Source organism: Saccopteryx bilineata, chromosome 7, assembly GCF_036850765.1.
Source record: "Saccopteryx bilineata isolate mSacBil1 chromosome 7, mSacBil1_pri_phased_curated, whole genome shotgun sequence".
NCBI lineage: Eukaryota > Metazoa > Chordata > Mammalia > Chiroptera > Emballonuridae > Saccopteryx > Saccopteryx bilineata.
This window is the reverse complement of record NC_089496.1, coordinates 43,687,343-43,705,378: the sequence shown is the minus strand read 5'-3', so window position 1 is coordinate 43,705,378 and position 18,036 is coordinate 43,687,343.

Genomic DNA, 18,036 nt, shown 5'->3' with positions numbered 1-18,036 from the left:
GAAACAAAACTGACATTTACTGATTATGACCCCCAAGTCCAAAAGCCTAAAGAAGAACTTACAGTGAGTCTAACTCATTTATTAATAGACATTAATTACTTACCATGCACCCTGCTGGAAGCTAGTGGGCATTCATTCACTCCTTCAACAAATATTCGTTGTGCTATGTCCCGGTTCTTCTCCATTGTTCACCTCACTTCTGCCCCCCACATTCACACAGTTCTGTTCTCCTCCCTTCTCTGCCCTGCTCTGGACCTCAAAAGGAAGATTTCTGCATTATCTGGCCCCCTGGCTTGATGGCTTCCATTGGTTTGGTCAATGGGAGGAACCAGCAGGCAACTTAAGGGCAAGAGAAACAAGCTGTAGTGATGTGACCTCGCCGCTCTCCTCCTGAGCTCCTCACTTTTGACCTGGATGCAGGCCACCATGACCATAGCTTTTGCTGGGTGGCCCAATATTCTGCCTTCTCACTGAGTTTCAGTGACACTGTTTCTTCCCTTTGTCCCTTCAGGGGTGATAATGGCTTTCCACCTTTGCTGGACCCTGGGTGCCTCCCATCCCTTGTTTGTTCCCGTGATCCTGTGCTCACTTCTGTATGGCGTCCCTTCATTGAATTTTCCTCATTTCACCCTCCATGGCATCAAGAGCTGAGTCTCTTCAAAGACCACCAGAATCGGCCCTGGCCGGTTGGCTCAGTGGTAGAGCGACAGCCTGGCGTGCAGAAGTCCCGGGTTTGATTCCCGGCCAGGGCACACAGGAGAAGCACCCATCTGCTTCTCCACCCCTCCCCCTCTCCTTCCTTTCTGTCTCTCTCTTCCCTTCCAGCAGCTGAGGCTCCATTGGAGCAAAGTTGGCCCGGGCGCTGAGGATGGCTCCATGGCCTCTGCCTCAGGTGCTAGAGTGGCTCTGGTTGCAACAGAGCAACACCCCAGATGGGCAGATCATCACCCCCTGGTGGGCATGCCGGGTGGATCCCGGTGGGGTGCATGCGGGAGTATGTCTGACTGCCTCCTCGTTTCCAACTTCAGAAAAATACAAAAAAAAAAAAAAAAAAGACCACTAGAATCATCTATTAATCAAATAAAGCTGCGTTTATCGTTTACTATTATAAAGGAAAGCATCTCTTTGGTGAGGTCTTAGCGGTGTCTCAAAGAATATTCATAGAGTTTTCCGGTCTGACTTCAAGTAGGTTAAGGAGGGTCTTTGAATTCAGCAACCAGATTAGAATTGGGCAAAGTTGTGATGAAATTGTTTAGTGCTGGTGGACACAACAAAGAGGGGAGAGTTTTGAAATGGGACGTGATCAAGAGCCATTTGACAGGGAGTGGATTTGCCCAGCTGAGTGACCTACAGTCAGAAGTGGACCATTTGCCCAAATGAACAATCTATTGTCCTGAGAAGATGGCTGGTTGAGCAGTCTGTTGTTCAGACAAATGAGCATTGGCCTTATCTCCCTGGGCCAGAATTTCCCGAAGTAAACAGTAAGGTTGATACAGAGGCCATAGTTTTAGCCCCAGTAATTAAGCCATGGGCTTAAGTCATCTGACGGGCTTAAGTCATCTGACAGGCAATGTAGTGTGCACCTGTGGTCATTCTTCAGCCCGAGCTGGGGGACAGATAATTACCTTCTGGGAGCACCATCAACCCAGCTCTCCACTGCTGCCCGAGTCCTAAGTGAGCACCAGACTTCTAGAAGTGGACCTTTCGACTTCTACAGGTGCCAGGTTCTCTAGGTCTTATTGCTGGGTGAACATCTGTTAGTGCATCTGATGAGACAGTGGCCGCACAGCAGCAGTGAAGGTTCTGGAGCTCACACACATAAACATTGCAACACGGAGAAACACAAAGAGAAGGATGATGGTCAGAGTTGTGCCAGGAGCTAAGAACACCCAGATTAAACCGAGAAGAACAAACTTGTCCCAGATACAGGGGGTATCAGCCAGATCACCTATTTTTATGGGTTTTTTTTAGTTTGCTTTTTGGATCTTAATTTTAGTAACAGCAAAGATTCCAGAGAGTTCTGTGGGGGATGTAAGGCCAATATTTTTCCATTAGTATAGTCTTGTTCCCCTCGAAAAGCAGGTATAATATCTCAGTGGCTCTACTTGCCAGGTGACGAGAGACAACCAGGTTGGACTGAAATGCTTTACTGGCTGAAGTGGGGAACAGAAGGCACTCGAGTTTGTCCTGGAAGTAAAAGCTGGCTTTGATTAAGCAGCTGTTTTCATCACGGGTGGTTCAGAGACTCTAAAGTTAGCTGGAAAATGTTCTTTCTTTTTTCATTCTAATATCTGCTCCTTTAGTCTTGATACTTTTAATCTGCTACATCACTAGATTGTTTATCTACATTTTAAGGCATTTTATACGGACCTCGAATATGTCCCAGCTAATAGGAATGTGACAACATTTATTGTCATGATTTGTTTACTGGTCTGTCCTCTGGCTGGACTGGGAGGTCCTCGGGCAGAAAGTGTGTCTCAGCCCTCAGGTGCCCGCAGCTCTTAGCAGGCATAGTGCTTCCTCTTTCCCCCTCACCCAGGTAATCCTGGACTTCAGAGCAGGCCGAGTTCTTGATCTGTGCCCACCACAGAGAAGGAATGTCTCATTTTTTGTGATTTCCCAAATAAAACCATAAAGCATCAGGGAGAAATAATTGTGTTTTTGAAGATGATGGTGAGGGTTCAATGCACAGAGCTCTGAAAGTCGTTCTGTTAGGCTGGCCCCTCCCCCCCAGACCCCCCTCCAAGCCAGTCCCCCCCACATCCTGTCCCATCAGCTTTGCTGGGGAGGCCACCCCACACTGCCTCTCACCCCTTTCTCTCCTTCTCTCAGCAGTCTCCCTCCTCAGCCTTCCGCCTTCCACAAACAAGTCACCTTCTGATTGCCTGCGCATAACTAATGACTTTGCTCCTTTCACTGTGTTTTCCCTGTCTCTTTTAGATGCTTCTCGGCTTCCATAATCCCCTCTTCCTACTCTTGTCAAATTGCCGCTTACTTGTCCAGACATGGGTTATCACAGGGCCCCGTGGAGACCGCCACAGAGAGGACAGCCGACATTTGTGTCCTGCTCACCATGTGCCAGGCACCAGTCCCTAAGAGCCCGAAATGCTTTGACTCTTATTTAAATCCTCAGAGTGACCCTCTAAAGCTGGTGCCGTTTTACAGATGGGGGAACTGAGGTACAGAGGGCCTGAGCAGTGATCCCAAAGCTGCAGAGCGGTCCGTCTCTGGCTAGTCTCGAGTGTTCTCACTAAAGACTAAAGATCAGCACTGAACACAATATACGGACCTATGATATGCTTGCTGGATCTGTCTTAATGTCTTCCACAGACTGTCAGCTCCTGTCAGCAGGGACCTCACCTTTTATCTGTGCGTCGCTGCTGACTCTGCTGGCTGATTTCCCAGGAAGCTCTCACGGATGTTTATGACACCGGGAAGCAGGGTAGTGAAGGGCTAAGGCTAGGATCTTCAGAGGAAAACGGACCTGGATGAATACCAGCTCTGCTGTGAGCTGGTTAGTTGTGTGTGTTAGCTTCCCAGCACTGCTGTCACAAATTCCCACAAATGGGGTGCCCTATAGAAAAACAGAACCATATTCTCTAACAATTCTCTGGAGGCCAGAGTCCGAAATCAAGGTGTCAGCAAGGTTGGCTTATTCTAGTAGCTCTGACTGAAATCAGTTCCATGCCTCTCTTCTGGCTTCTTGTGGTTACTTGGGCTCCTTGGCTGTCCTTGTCCTTTATCTAAAGGACACTCCAGTCTCTGTCTCTGACATCACATGGCCTTCTTCCCTATGCATCCATGTCTAGTCATTGGATGTAAGGCCCACCTTACTCCAATATGAACTAAATTATATCTGTGTATATGTGTGTGTGTGTGTGTGTGTGTGTGTGTGTGTGTATTTGGTCAATAGTTTGGAAATAGTCTATATCAATATATTTGACCAAAGAGGGGAAAATATACTATACTATACTATACTATACTATACTATACTATACTATACTATACACTACAGCTATTTTCAGCTGGTGTGCTATGGCACACTGGTATGTTGTAAGAATGTTTAAAACATGTGATACCTGACTATTTAGTCAGGGGCCCTGACCTCTTTTCCCTTAGATTGTCAAAGAAAGAAATGACAACAGCCAACATAACAGTATCCATCCTGTGTGAATGAATCAAAATTAGGCCTATTTTTTTTTTTTATCAGACCAGCAGAAAGTGTAATGTATTTTTTGGTGTGCCACAGAATTTTAGTAATTAGCTTATGTCTGCCATGGGGTGAGAAGGTTTAAAATCGCTGCTATACTATATTATAAGGGGTGGGGATAACATTTTTTTCTATCCTGTTGGGTTGTCAGGTAAAATCTAAGACACTTTATTTAATTTGAACTTTAGATAATCCATAAAATTTTTAGTACAAGTATGTCCCATGCAATATGGTAATAAAATATATATTATATACACATAGTATAGTAAAATAACAAAAAATTATTTGTGGCTTATCTGAAATACAAACTTAACTGGGCATCTTGTGTTTTCATTTTCTAAATTTTAAACTCTACTATCTTAGCCAGAGTAGCAAGAAATAGGATCATTCTCGGGGGTGAGATAGGTTCAAAATCAGGTTTTTGGAGCCATGTAGCTTGCTCTGATATCCTGACGTCCTGCATGCTCGCCTGCAACTAACATGCAAACCACTGCTGGAGTTTCATCTTCCAAGTTGGATGAATAGGTTATAGTTTTATGAAGGACTCTACTACTAAAATGGTCTTGAGGCCAAATGCTCAGACTTTTATGCATTTCCCTTAAGTTTCTAGAAGAGTGAAACTTCACAAACCAGTTGCAGAGTCTGCAGATGGGGAAAAATTGTTCCCAGTGTGGAAAGGCCATGGGGTGATCAAAACGTTGCAGGACACACACTTCCTGCCTCCAGCGAGGAGCAGCTGCTGCACCCGTTCCAGACAGAAAGCGGGCCTGGCTTGCAGGTCGCTGGTGCTTAACTCAGCTGATGTATAAACAGACATTTAGAAAAAAGGGAGAGACTGTAGTTTGTCCAAGACATTTCTATGCTCTATTAAGTTAGTTCTAATTGTTTTAAGAAAAACTAGTATGCAAAAATCACATCTTGGAAAGTTAGTGCGAGAGCACCTGGTCCTGCAGGGAAGACTGTATCAGAACGCTCCTTGGAGCATTGTTTGGGGTGATAAAAAAAAAAAAAGACAAGGGAAATAGGAATGTTCATCTAAAGCAGTGCTGGTCAACCTGGCCCCTACCGCCCACTAGTAGGCATACCAGCTTTCATGGTGGGCAGTAGCGAAGCAATCAAAGTATAAATAAAAAGATAGATTTAACTATAGTAAGTTGTTTTATAAAGATTTATTCTGCCAAATTTAGCGAAAATCCGACATAAAGTACTTGGTAAGTAATTATTATTATATGCTTTAACTTGCTGTAACTCTGTTTTATAAATTTTATAAAGTAAAGTTACTTCCCTACTTTATAAATCATCATTACCGTGGAACCGGTGGGCGGTTAGAAAACGTTACTACTAACAGAGATACAAAAGTGGGTGGTAGGTATAAAAAGTTTGACTACCCCTGATCTAAAGGGACATGGTTGAGCGAACTATTGTAGATTTTACACTGTGAAATATTCGGTAACTGTGGCTCTTATCAAATCTAATGAGATAGAACCAACTGAACTGAGCTCGAGGGATGGCTGTGCTATAGAGCTAAGTGAGAAAAAAAATGAAAGGCTAATGTGAAAAATAGACCATGTTTTAATAAAGAGAATGAAAACAAGAACTGAAATTCCACCAAACCCTCAGTAAGTATATGTGTATTTGCATTTATTTATTTATTTATTTATTTATTATTTGTTAAGTTGAACGTATTGGGATGACACTGCATCTATTTTTATGGGAAGAGTGTGGAAGGATCGCTATCCAACTGTCAACGCTAATCACCTGGGGTGAAACGGGAGTCGGTGGGAAGATAATCAGCGTTTGGCTTTGTCCCTCCCTCTCCATGTTCTTTAATTTATTACCAGTGTGTGTCTCACTTAAAATTAAGAAAAATTAATATCAAATAATCTAGAAAGTATATGACTTCACTGAAGTCTCCCTACCTAGTTCCTCCTTCATTTCGCTGGGCATGTTTAAAATATGGTTTAATTCACAAAATTTGAGTTGATTAATAATTTTCCTAGGAATGTATTTTAGCGCTGTGGTGTAAATACTTAACACCCTCTATCCGGGGAGCTAACCAAGAAGTAGGATTTTGGCTTACTGGGGAAAATGCTGGGTATTATGAGAAAACTGAGATGCGTTGATGGTAACAGACTGAGCTTTGCCAGGAATTCCAGTACGAAGGCTCCAGCCCCGTTATCTGTAAGGCTGCCAAGCGGACGCTCTGGATGTCTTCCTGGCAACGAAGAAATAGGACATGTTTGCATCTATTTGTAAAGTCTTATTTTTAGGGATATGTTTATTCTCTGCCTGTATTAGTCTTTCCTTCAACCAACATCCTACGGTTTGATTTTTGAGGTCCTTCCTCTCAATACTGAGCAGCGTACTAATTTCTATTTTATAGGTTGTCTCATCACTAAGCTGCTGCTCTAGAAAATTCTATGTCCTTATAGCCAAGGAAAAAAAAATATTAGATGCTTTTTTATATATTATATGTTTACATAAAAATTTTACATATTTTTTTTCTTTGCGTGTTCTACAAGCATCACACATTCTTTTTGGAATGAGGTACATAAATAAAAACAAATATTAAACGTATAGCAATGCTGTTGATGGGAAAAGGGATGGCGTTGGATAGGGCTGATGGGAAAACGGAATGAGTGTTGTGACCGTTGCAGCTGCCTCAGTTCCCAGATAAATTGAAGGTTTGAATTGGTTTCCATCTAACAGGCGACAGTGGGGAACAAGAGGTTCTGTGCTCCTACCTTACTGTGGATCACTGAATTTTTCAGGCACCTGCCCCATGCATAAAACTTCAGGGAGGGAATGTCACTACCGAAACCCGAAGTCATTACCAAGAAAATGAAATAAAATGTATGAATTGTTTTGAGGTCTTTAGAATGAGTTTGGTAAGTCCAAGGAATGGGCCCTGGCTGGTTGGCTCAGTGGTAGAGCTTCGGCCTGGCGTGCAGAAGTCCCGGGTTTGATTCCCTGCCAGGGCACACAGGAGAAGCGCCCATCTGCTTCTTCACCCCTCCCCCTCTCCTTCCTCTCTGTCTCTCTCTTCCCCTCCCGCAGCCGAGGCTCCATTGGAGCAAAGATGGCCCGGGCGCTGGGGATGGCTCCTTGGCCTCTGCCCCAGGCACTAGAGTGGCTCTGGTCTCGACAGAGCGACGCCCCAGAGGGGCAGAGCATCGCCTCCTGGTGGGCAGAGCGTCGCCCCCTGGTGGGCATGTCGGGTGGATCCCGGTCGGGCGCATGCGGGAGTCTGTCTGACTGTCTCTCCCCGTTTCCAGCTTCAGAAAATACAAAAAAAAAAAAAAAGTCCAAGGAATAATCAGTGTTGTTAATTAGCAGCCCTGTGGACCTCAGAAACAAATCAGAATAAAAAACTCACAGGTATATATTTAGCAGTATTCTATTTTGCATTAATTAAAGGGATTGTTCAGTTATGTGAGACTTGTTAAGACACAGAGACAGTCGGGGGTTCCTTCAGGGCAACTGTTTACAGCTCCAGGGATGGGCTCCGGGCAGTGGAGCCCCTTATACAATATAAAGTAGAGCGTCTCCGGCTTTGGTTTCCTTGACCCAGTGGAAAGACTTGATCCAGCCTGTTCTGCACGCCAGACCATCTCCTGTCCCTGGTGGCCCCTTTCATCTTGAGGGCCTTTCCAGAGCCTCCTGGGGGCCAAACTGCTGGACCACTTCTGAGCAGATTTATGTACGATTTCTAGACATATTGAAACCATGGGGAAAAAATTACTTTTTGGACTGGAACTTTGGGAGAAAATTGAAATATATGCAAATTTTTAAATGTTCTTGACACATCTGAAACCATTTTATGGCCCTAAGAAGATAATACTGAAATAAATGTGCATAATTTGGTTTTCCCATAAAGTGTGGTGTTTGGTTTTTTTTTCTTTTTTTTTTTGGAGACAGAAAGAACTGAATATAGTTTTGTGAGAAATGTGAGCTTTTCTTTTATTTTCATGAAGTCCAACAAAATGTTTAATTTATTTAATTGTTCCTTTTTTGCCAAAAAAAAAAAAAATCACCTTCCGGACTCCTTTCCTTTGTGAGAAGAGAAAGAACAGCCCCCCTTTAGCAGGTCTGCTGGGGTTTTTGTGTCAATCTGAAACAAGCCACACCTTCCTGTGGCTGTCTCTGATCACTTTTATATTCTGTTCTGTACCTTCTAGGGTGTAAGGGATGGCTGATAAATCCATTACCAAAACCCCCTTACTATTAGCTGAATAGTGCACACACACACACATACACACATGCATCCACACTCGATGTCCAGAAGAAAGAACGAAACATCTCTGTACATTTATTTATGTCTATTCCAATCCACAGGGGTCTAACAAAGCACAGATTTGAGAGGATCTCTCTTGCTGTGTTCAGTTCACACAATCTCTACAGTGGGTCTGGGTTAGGGCTGCCAGATGTAATACAGGACACCCAGTTACATTTGAATTCAGGTAAACAATGAATGCGTGCAACAGTTGGGACATATGCTAACTTAGTATTGCACGCATCCAGTGTTTATCTGAAATTCAAATGTAATTGGGTCTCTGTATTTGGAGCAACCCTAGTCTACGGCCTTTATTCTGGACTCTTGAGACAACCCTACATTTCTTCATTCATTCACTCATTCATTCAACAAACGCTGATGGAGCATTTACTCTGTGCCAGGCTCTGTTCTAGGCCCCATGGAGTTAGATACAAACAAGATAGGCATGGTCCCCACACTGTCTTAGGACAATTGGTTTTATTGGAAAAACAGAGAATAAATACGTGTAAGAAAAAAGGGAGGGAGGGAGGGAGGGAGGAAAAGGAAGGGGCAGCAAAAAAACTTCCAATGGCGATGAGTGATATAAAGATATGAAGGGGACGAGGCTGGTGCAGGTGGTCAGAGAAGGCCACCAGGGAGCATTTACACTGAGCTGAGGCTCCAGGGGAGAGGAAGAGACAGCCATGGGAAGTGCCCAAGGGCGAGCAATCCAAGCGGAGAGAGGGAACAGCAAGAGGAAAGGCCTTGAGGTGAGAGTGGTTTTTGTACGGGCTGAAAACAGAAAGGGCAGTGTGGTTGATGAGTGGGATCGGGAGCGAGTGGTGACAGGTGAGGTCCGCGGGGAACTCCCACAGCTGGACCACACAGAGCGTGTTGGTGTCGGGGAAAGCCACTGGGGTTTTGCAATCAGGTTTTAGAAGGTCACTGCTGCAGGTAGAATGTATTTTAAGGGAAAAAGAGGGTAAGTCTGAGACCAGTTAGCAGGCTGTGCCCCTGCTGGGTGATGATGGTGCATCGCTCCAGGGTGGAGGAAGAGGCTGATGGATTTGGAATATGTTGAAGGGCTCACAGGACTCGCTGACGGGTCCAATGTGCTGAATGGGAAATGCGGAAGATCCAGGATGACTCTCTGCAGCTCTGGAAGGGAGACCATTCCTCTCTCCTGGCCTTTGTTCTTTTCATTCTCCCTTATTCAGCGGCCCTGTCCCAACCCTGCCAACCCCGCCCTTCTGGTCTCCAGGCCAGGTTTTCAGTGCTCAAGTTCCAGGTTCGCCTTTGGCTTCTGGTTGGGGTGGGGCTGGGGGAGAGGAGCTTTGGAGTCCAAGGTCAGGGAAGGAGGAGAGGAAGGCGTCTCTGGCACAGCTGACCTTCCTTTTGGCTCCTGTTTTAGGTGTTATTCTAAATGCAGTGGGTCTCTCTCCCCTTCAGCTATGCTAACCTTAACCTACCATTCCAGGCTCCGGGAAGGCACAGAGAACGCAAGCTTGTCCCGTTTTGTACTTTTTCCAAAGGATAGTTGCATTTCAATAAAAATGTCACGTAAGAGTGAGAAAAGGGTCTGCAGGTGCCACTCAACCCCTGAATCCCAATCTTGAGGTAGTTCTGTTTGGATCATAATTCCAACCAAAAAATTTCTTTGTCATTCGGAAGGTCAGAAAGAATGATAAATAAATCTGCCCAGGGAAATAGTGTATGTTGGAAGGAAGGAAAAATGAAAAGAAGGAATGAGGGAAGGAGGGAAGAAAATAATGAAAGGAGGAAGGCAGGGAGGTAGAGCAGAAGGAAATAGAGACAGACTGACCGGCAGATAGACAGACAAATAGATAAATAGAGCAAGCTTCCCCAGAATAATATCAGAGCAAAAATTTATAGTTTTGTTTTCTTAATCTAATGGTAACCAAACCCCACCAGCACAGACATAAAACAGAACCAGTCTGAGAACCAGTACTGATTCGTATCTGGGATAGAGGCGGCGGGGGAGGCGGTGACTTCGCAGGAAATAAAAACAAATCAAAATATGAACAAAAACAAAATCACCCTAACTTGGGTTTGGCCTTGACTGTAACAGTGTTGAGAGCCCCAGGAGGGCATGGCTGCCTGTGTCCCCCAACCCCTCAGCCGCGTGTGTGGTTGACATCTCCGACCAGCGCGCAGCTCGTGTGGAAGGAAAGGAGGAAGGAGCCACGAGGGCCTCTCCCGGCCCCATGACCTCATGTTTAAGGGAAGGGGTTGGACCCAGTGAGCTCAAAGGCCCCTTTCAGCTTCAGCGCTACATTCCCTCACCTTTCCTATTTTCACTCTTCGGCTTCAAGTTCACAAATCTCTCTGCAGCCAACACTGTTTTAAAATCTTTCTCCTTTTTCCTCGCCTCTCGCGTGCTTCGGCCATTGACCGGAGTCCTCAGCAATCGCTCGCTTCTGATGCCGGGCTGCTTATTACATTTAGACCTTGGGGAGGACAGACAGATAAAGCAGTTGACCGGTGGGTCAGAGTCATCTACACTAAAAATCTTCGTATTAGTATATAATCAAGTCCCGGAGAAAAGAGTTGTGTAATTTAGATTTGTAATGCTGTTTCCCAAAATGCAGCAGACTGTGATGATCGCATCAAGCCTCCTCCGTGAAGCCACGGGAGCTGCTTTCCAAGACAATGACGGCCATGTTCTGCATGGCCTGCCGACTGGCAGCTGGCCAGAGAAGTGACTCCCTCCCCACCGCTGACAGAACTCGGTCACTGCGCATGCGTTACTACAGAAATGAATCAATCCTCTATTGCCTGACCCAGGCCTGCTCCTTATTTACATATTGGGGGAAAAAAAAAGGAGGAGTATTAATCAGGAAGAGTGTTATTCTACCGAGGCCATTTTGGCCACCGAGGATTGATTGATTTATTTATTTTTTTCACAGACACAAAAGATGGTGGCATTTTGGAACGGATCGCAAAAGAATTATCCAATTATTTCTCCAATTCCTCCCTTATTTTTCAGAGGAAAACTTGAACATGAGTGAAGCAGAGGGATAACACACACAGAGATGGCAGTGTTCTGACGCCGTTGCCACTACACGGACCAGGTAGAATGCTTTTGTCTGCCAAGAACAAGATGCCCATTTAAGTTGGGCTTTGGCAGTATATTTATTTATTAACATAAAACACGTAATTTTAACATAAGAATCACATGGATACAGAGGCTTAATTGTTTCATCAAGGACACAGTTTCCCTCTGTCTTTCTACTCTGGTTTATTTTCTTAAGCCAGCTGTCCTCAAGGTCCCAAAATGGCTGCCATTGTTCCAGGCAGCACACTGTGATGACCACATCCATAGTGGAAAACGAAAATGTCTTTCTCTGTCTTATGTTTCATCGTAATAGAGAAGAAAACCCTCCCAGAAGCCTTCCCACTGACCCCTCATGTTCAGTGATCAGAAAGGCATCAGAAGTACACACCTTCCTAAATCCTTCACTTGGTAATGAAATAAGACCACTGTGATTGGCTTAGAACTGCACTGTCTAGTGAAAATGTAATATGAGTCACATATATAGTTTAAAATGTTCTGGGAGTCCCATTAAAAAAAGGAAACAGGTGGCATTGGTTTTAATAATGTATTTTATTGACCTAATATATCCAAATATATTATTACAGTATTTCAATATACAGTCAACACAAGGCATTATTGATGTTGTATTTTACATTCTTTTTTATACTAAATCTTTGAAATCTGGGATATGTTTTACATTCACAGCGTGTCTCAATTTGGATGAGCTACACGTGGCTACTGTATAGTCAGTGCAGGTCTAGCTAAAACCAGTTACTGCTGGGGTGCTCGGAAGGGGTCCAGTCTCTCTGGAAGTCATGGCTCCTTCGAGGAGGGGGAACAGCACTGAGGTTCTCTCAGTGAAGAAGAGGGGAAACAGCCACGAGGGTGGCAACTGACGTCATCTCTCCAACCTGCACCTCCTGAATATCTCTCGAACGTGACTTCTCCTCTCTATTCTCTCCGCCATGACCATGATTCAGGATCTTCTATCACAAGGGTCGGGAACCTATGGCTTGCGAGCCAGATGTGGCTCTTTGGATGGCTGCATCTGGCTCGCAGACAAATCTTTAAAAATATAAAACATTCTCATGTATTACAATCCATTCATTTCCTACCGCTCATGTTCATGGTTGGGGGTGACTGGAGCCTATCACAGCTGTCCTCCGGGCACAACACCAAATTTTTATTGGATAATGCGTAATGTACACGGGTCGTTGTATGGCTCTCATGGAATTACATTTTAAAATATGTGGCGTTCATGGCTCTCTCAGCCAAAAAGTTTCCCGACCCCTGCTCTATCACAATCTGCCTCAATCTGATCATGTCAACTGACTTCTGGAAGGTTCCTCAGTGTTTCTTAAGCTTTGAGGACACAGTTCAGACCCTTTAGACCCGCATTCTCAGCACACGTGGCCGTGTTCCCATACGGACTCTCCATTCCGGCCAGGGGGAACTGTGGGTACTTCATCTTTGCACTCTTTTGCCATCATCCTTCTTTACATACAATTCCCTGTATTTAGACCATGCTCCTTCTCCTTCTCCTCCTCCTCCTCTTTCTCACCCTCTTCATCCCTCTCCCTCTTCCATGTTCCTCTTCTTGAGAGCCTTCCTTATCCTTCTCCTCCCAAGTGGGATTAAGCACCATTAAGCCATGTGCATTCTGCTCCAGCACATGTCAAACGGAACTGTGCTCACTGTACCCTCTCTGCATTAGATGGCGAGTTCCTTGATGGCAGGAGCTGTGCTTTGATCTCTATAATGTCACTGCAGAGCACATAATGCCCACTTGGAACATAGGGAATGCCTAGCATGCCATGTGGCAAAGTAGAGGCTCCTTGTCTATTGAATGAAAGCATGGATGATGAAGAGATGACTTCTCCCTTCCCGGGCTTTTCTCATCCATAACTGGAAAGCAACCTATTCCAGCTTCCTGCCTTTGGGAACTGTATTAGTTGACTTGAGCCACCATAACAAAGTGCCACAAACAAGTGGCTTAATATTTTTTTTCTTGTCTTATACTTCTGCGGGCTAGAAGTCTTAAATCAAGGTGTCAGATTCTTTCTGATTCTCTTTCATGCTTCCTTGCTAACTTCTGTTAGCCTTGGGCATTCATTGGCTTGTCCATGGCTTCCTTCTTGCTATACTGTTTACATTGTCCTTCCTCCATAGATGACTGTCTGTCTGTCCAAATTTTCCTTTTATATAAGGACACCAGTGAGATTGGATTAGGGCCCACCGTCAGGACCTTATCTTAACTTGAACATCTGCAAAGACTCTATTTCTGAATAAGGGCACATTCACGGTACTGGAGGTTAGACCTTCAACATCTTTTGGTGGACACAGTTTAACCCATAACACAATCCACAGTCAAAGGCAGGCGTATTTATTTTCTATTTCTGTGTAACAAATTACCACAAATTTAACAACTTAAAACAACACACACTATTATCTCATTGTTTGAGTCAGGAGTTCAGGCACAGCTTAGCTGGGTCCCCTGCTCATTCTCACAATGCTGTCATCAATGTTTTGTCAGGAGTGCGTTCTTACTTTGCGGCTCTGGGAAAATATCTGCTTCCAGCTCACCACTTCCTTTGTGGCCGCAGGTCTGAGCACCCCGGCTTTTCTCTGTCTGTCAGCTGGAGGCTACCTGTACTTCTCAGTTCTCTGCCACGTGGTCCTCTCTGTAGGCACTAGTCTTTTAAAATCACTCACACACCACCCTGGCCGGGTAGCTCCCAGTTGGTTAGAGCGTTCTCCAGATATGCCAAGGTTGTGCGTTTGACCTCCAGTCAAGGCACATACAAGAATCAAAAAATGAATGTATTAATCAGTGAAACTACAAACCAATGTTTCTCTTTCTCTCCCTTCCTCTCTCTCTAAAAATCAATCAAAAAATTTAAAAATAGTAAAAAAATAAAATCACTCATATACCATTTCTCTGAATGACACTGTTTGATTGATAAAATTTTGATTAATTGGGTTTGTTAACTTCTTACATACTGTGGTTGCAATAATGTGATCCAGGATCTTCCTAAGGATGTGAAACTTTTGCAGGAAAAAAACCAAAAAGGTTTTTCTCTCAATGGTGACTCAGAACTTTCTGTTTTCAATCTGATGAGGTGTCATTTCAGGTGCTACTAGCTTTCATTATCATTTATACATCCCCTGACAATTAAAGCGGAACTAGAAAATATATTTAATAAAAAAGAAGGAAATGAGATTACGGTATCTGTGCAACATGGAAAAAGCTGCTTCTTGATGCTGAAAGATGTAGGTGTTATCATCAGGCAATTGGCAATGCCTAAAATGTAATAAAATTGTCACCTTCATCTCCCAGTCAAAATGGTCACCATCCTTTCTTCTCCATCCACTCATCATTTAGAGGGAAAAGGAAGTAGTTCTTGTTTCAGCTGCCATTTCCTCTAATAGTCCAACTTTGTGTGATTCTGAGCCTGCTCACGTCAGACCTGTGTCCCTCTTCCCCCACTTCCATCTTTTTTCCCTTTCCTACTTAAAAATGTTTACCATAAACCTAACTGGGGCACAAAAAAAATATAGAGGAATTAATTAAAATACAAGGTTGATGTTTATTTTTTTCTTTTTCTGAATGTCAGTTTTGAAAAATTCTTACCATTAAAGACCAGAATAAATGTTAATGATTCAAAAGAAGAAAGAAACAGTTGACTTATTCATTAATTATGTTGTCTGGGTAGCTCTACTGTGAAAAATACTTGTGAACTTGCGTGAGATCATTGACTTGTTGCAATTCTTTCTCTCGAAATGTAAATATCTCTCTCTTTTTTTTTGCTGAACTTTTGAAGTGATACAGTGCATTCTTTCTCAATCTTCCTATGTTTAGCATCACTGTGAGACATAATAAGCCCAACAGCACATCACTAGTCCTAGAGCTCCTGGATTCAGTAGGTCTACAGTGGGACCTGCAGTTGTGGATTTATAATAATACAGAATGGTAGAACCCCAAACAATACAGAAGAACATAAGGGAGAAAGTTATGGATCTCTTACACTTGTATAATAAATAAGGTGATCATTTTGATAATATTTCCCCAAACAAAGGAAGCTGGCCTCAAAGGCAAGTCGATTTCTTCTTCTTCAGAGAAAAAAATGTGCCAGCAATTAAAAAAGAAATAAAACTTTGTTGGCTGTAGCTCTGGTGTTTATATCCATGTTTAGAAATAGCATATTCGTCTTTCTGTCTCTTTAATTTTCAATTTTAGATATGAGCTACTGACTAACATCTTGGTACATGAGGACAGATCTCTCCACCGTATTCTTAGCATTTCCCCCTTCTCCCCAGCTCCCTAACTCAGTTCTGTCACAAGTTTTAGTTAAATCAAGAAAATCAATGGTTAGCATTTGCCTTATTGTGCCTATTACAAATATTATTTACTTCTGAGCAAATAATGACTACAACTATGTTCCCTTTCTTGTATACCATTTGTTTTTCCTGGAGTTAAAGCTCCTATTTTAAAAATCTGCCTGATTTTCTATCTTTACCTGTCTTCACCCTACAGTGCTCCATATCACTACTGTACACTTATCGATATTTTTTATATACTCAATTATATCAATTCCATTTTCCCCCTCAGGGTCTGTCTCCTAGGACACCCTATCCTCCATCTCTAGGACTGAATTCCTGAAGTATAGTTGGCGTGTTGGGACTTTTTCTTTTTTACTATCGTCTAGAGAATTCCTTTCTCATTTTGTGTTGAATCTTCTGTTATCTGCTTTCTGTCTTCAACTTGCCTGGTTTTGCTTAAGAAAACCATGTCTTCCTCAGAAGAGAATGTAAGGAAAATAAAATTCTGGATACCTGGGACATCAGAATGTCCTCACATTGGCCATGTAGCTTAATTGGTAAAGAATTATAGATTTAAAAAAATTCTCTCTAAAACTTTGAAGGTATCACTCCATAGTCTTCTAGCTTCCAGTGTTGCTGTTGAGAAGTCTGGAGAAATCAGCACTTACATAACATTTTTAATGAGCCAGGCTCAAGTTTAAGTGTTTCATGTCTACTACTCCATATATAAAGGTGGGATTCTTTTCATTTCCATCTTAGGGATGGAAAACTGAGGCAAGAAAGGTCAAGTTACTTCCCAAAGTCACAATTAGTAAGTTGGGTTACAAGCCCAGGTAGTTGGCTCTTAACTATTACACTACTTTCCCTGCAAGGTCATTCTCTTTCCTGATGCTTTCTATGAGACCTGTATTTTCTTTCTGGGAGCATTTAGATCTTTTTAGTCCTGCTGTTCTAAAAGTTTACTAAAGTCCTGTTGTGAGTAATCCTTCATTCATCATACTAGATCAGGGGCTGGGAACCTTTTTGGCTGAGAGAGCCATGAATGCCACATATTTTAAAATGTAATTCCGTGAGAGCCATACAACGACCCGTGTGCATTACGCATTATCTAATAAAAATTTGGTGTTGTCCCAGAGGACAGCTGTGATTGGCTCCAGCCACCCGCAACCATGAACATGAGCGGTAGGAAATGAATGGATTGTAATACATGAGAATGTTTTATATTTTTAACATTATTATTTTTTTATTAAAGATTTGTCTGCAAGCCAGATGCAGCCATCAAAAGAGCCACATCTGGCTCGCAAGCCATAGGTTCCTGACCCCTGTACTAGATTCTCAGTGGATTATACCATCTGAAGACATGTTTTCTTCAGCTCTAGAACATCTGCTTCTACAGTACTATTATTATTTGGTAATTTTCTTCCCTCCATTTCTCTTATCTCTGTTTACCAACTCCTCTTGTTCAAATATTGGACTTCTCAAATTGATCTTTTTCTTTTCTTATCTCCTTATTTTCTTATCTCTTCTTTTCTGTTTTTTATCTTTTGGACATTTTGTTCTACTTTCAGAAAAATTTTCTTTATCTTTTAATGTTCTGAATGATTTTCAATTTGTTATCATAGTTTTAATTGTCAAGAGGCCTTTCTTGTTCTCTAATTGTTCTCTTTTTATCAATATTCTGTTCTTTCTTACATCTCTGAGGATATTAATTACTGATTTTTTAAAAATGTTCTTTGGTTCCTTTTTTTTTCTGTTTTACTGTTGGCTCCACGTTCAGCTTCCACAGGCTTTCTTCTAGTGTCTGCTGGTCCTTTCTGCTTAAGAGTGAGACTCTAAAAGCTCACTTGAAATTTTGAAATTCTGTAAACATGGGCAAGAGTTGTTGATTGGTAGGAATTACTATAAGAACCAGGTGAAGCCTGACCAGGCGGTGGCGCAGTGGATAGAGTGTCAGACTGGGATGTGGAAGGACCCAGGTTCGAGACCCCGAGGTTACCAGTTTGAGCATGAGCTCATCTGGTTTGAGCAAAGCTCACCAGCTTGAACTCAAGGTCGCTGGCTTGAGCAAGGGGTTACTCGGTCTGCTGAAGGCCCGCGGTCAAGGCACATATGAGAAAGCAATCAATGAACAACTAAGGTGTTGCAATGAAAAACTGATGATTGATGCTTCTCATCTCTCTGCGTTCCTGTCTGTCTGTC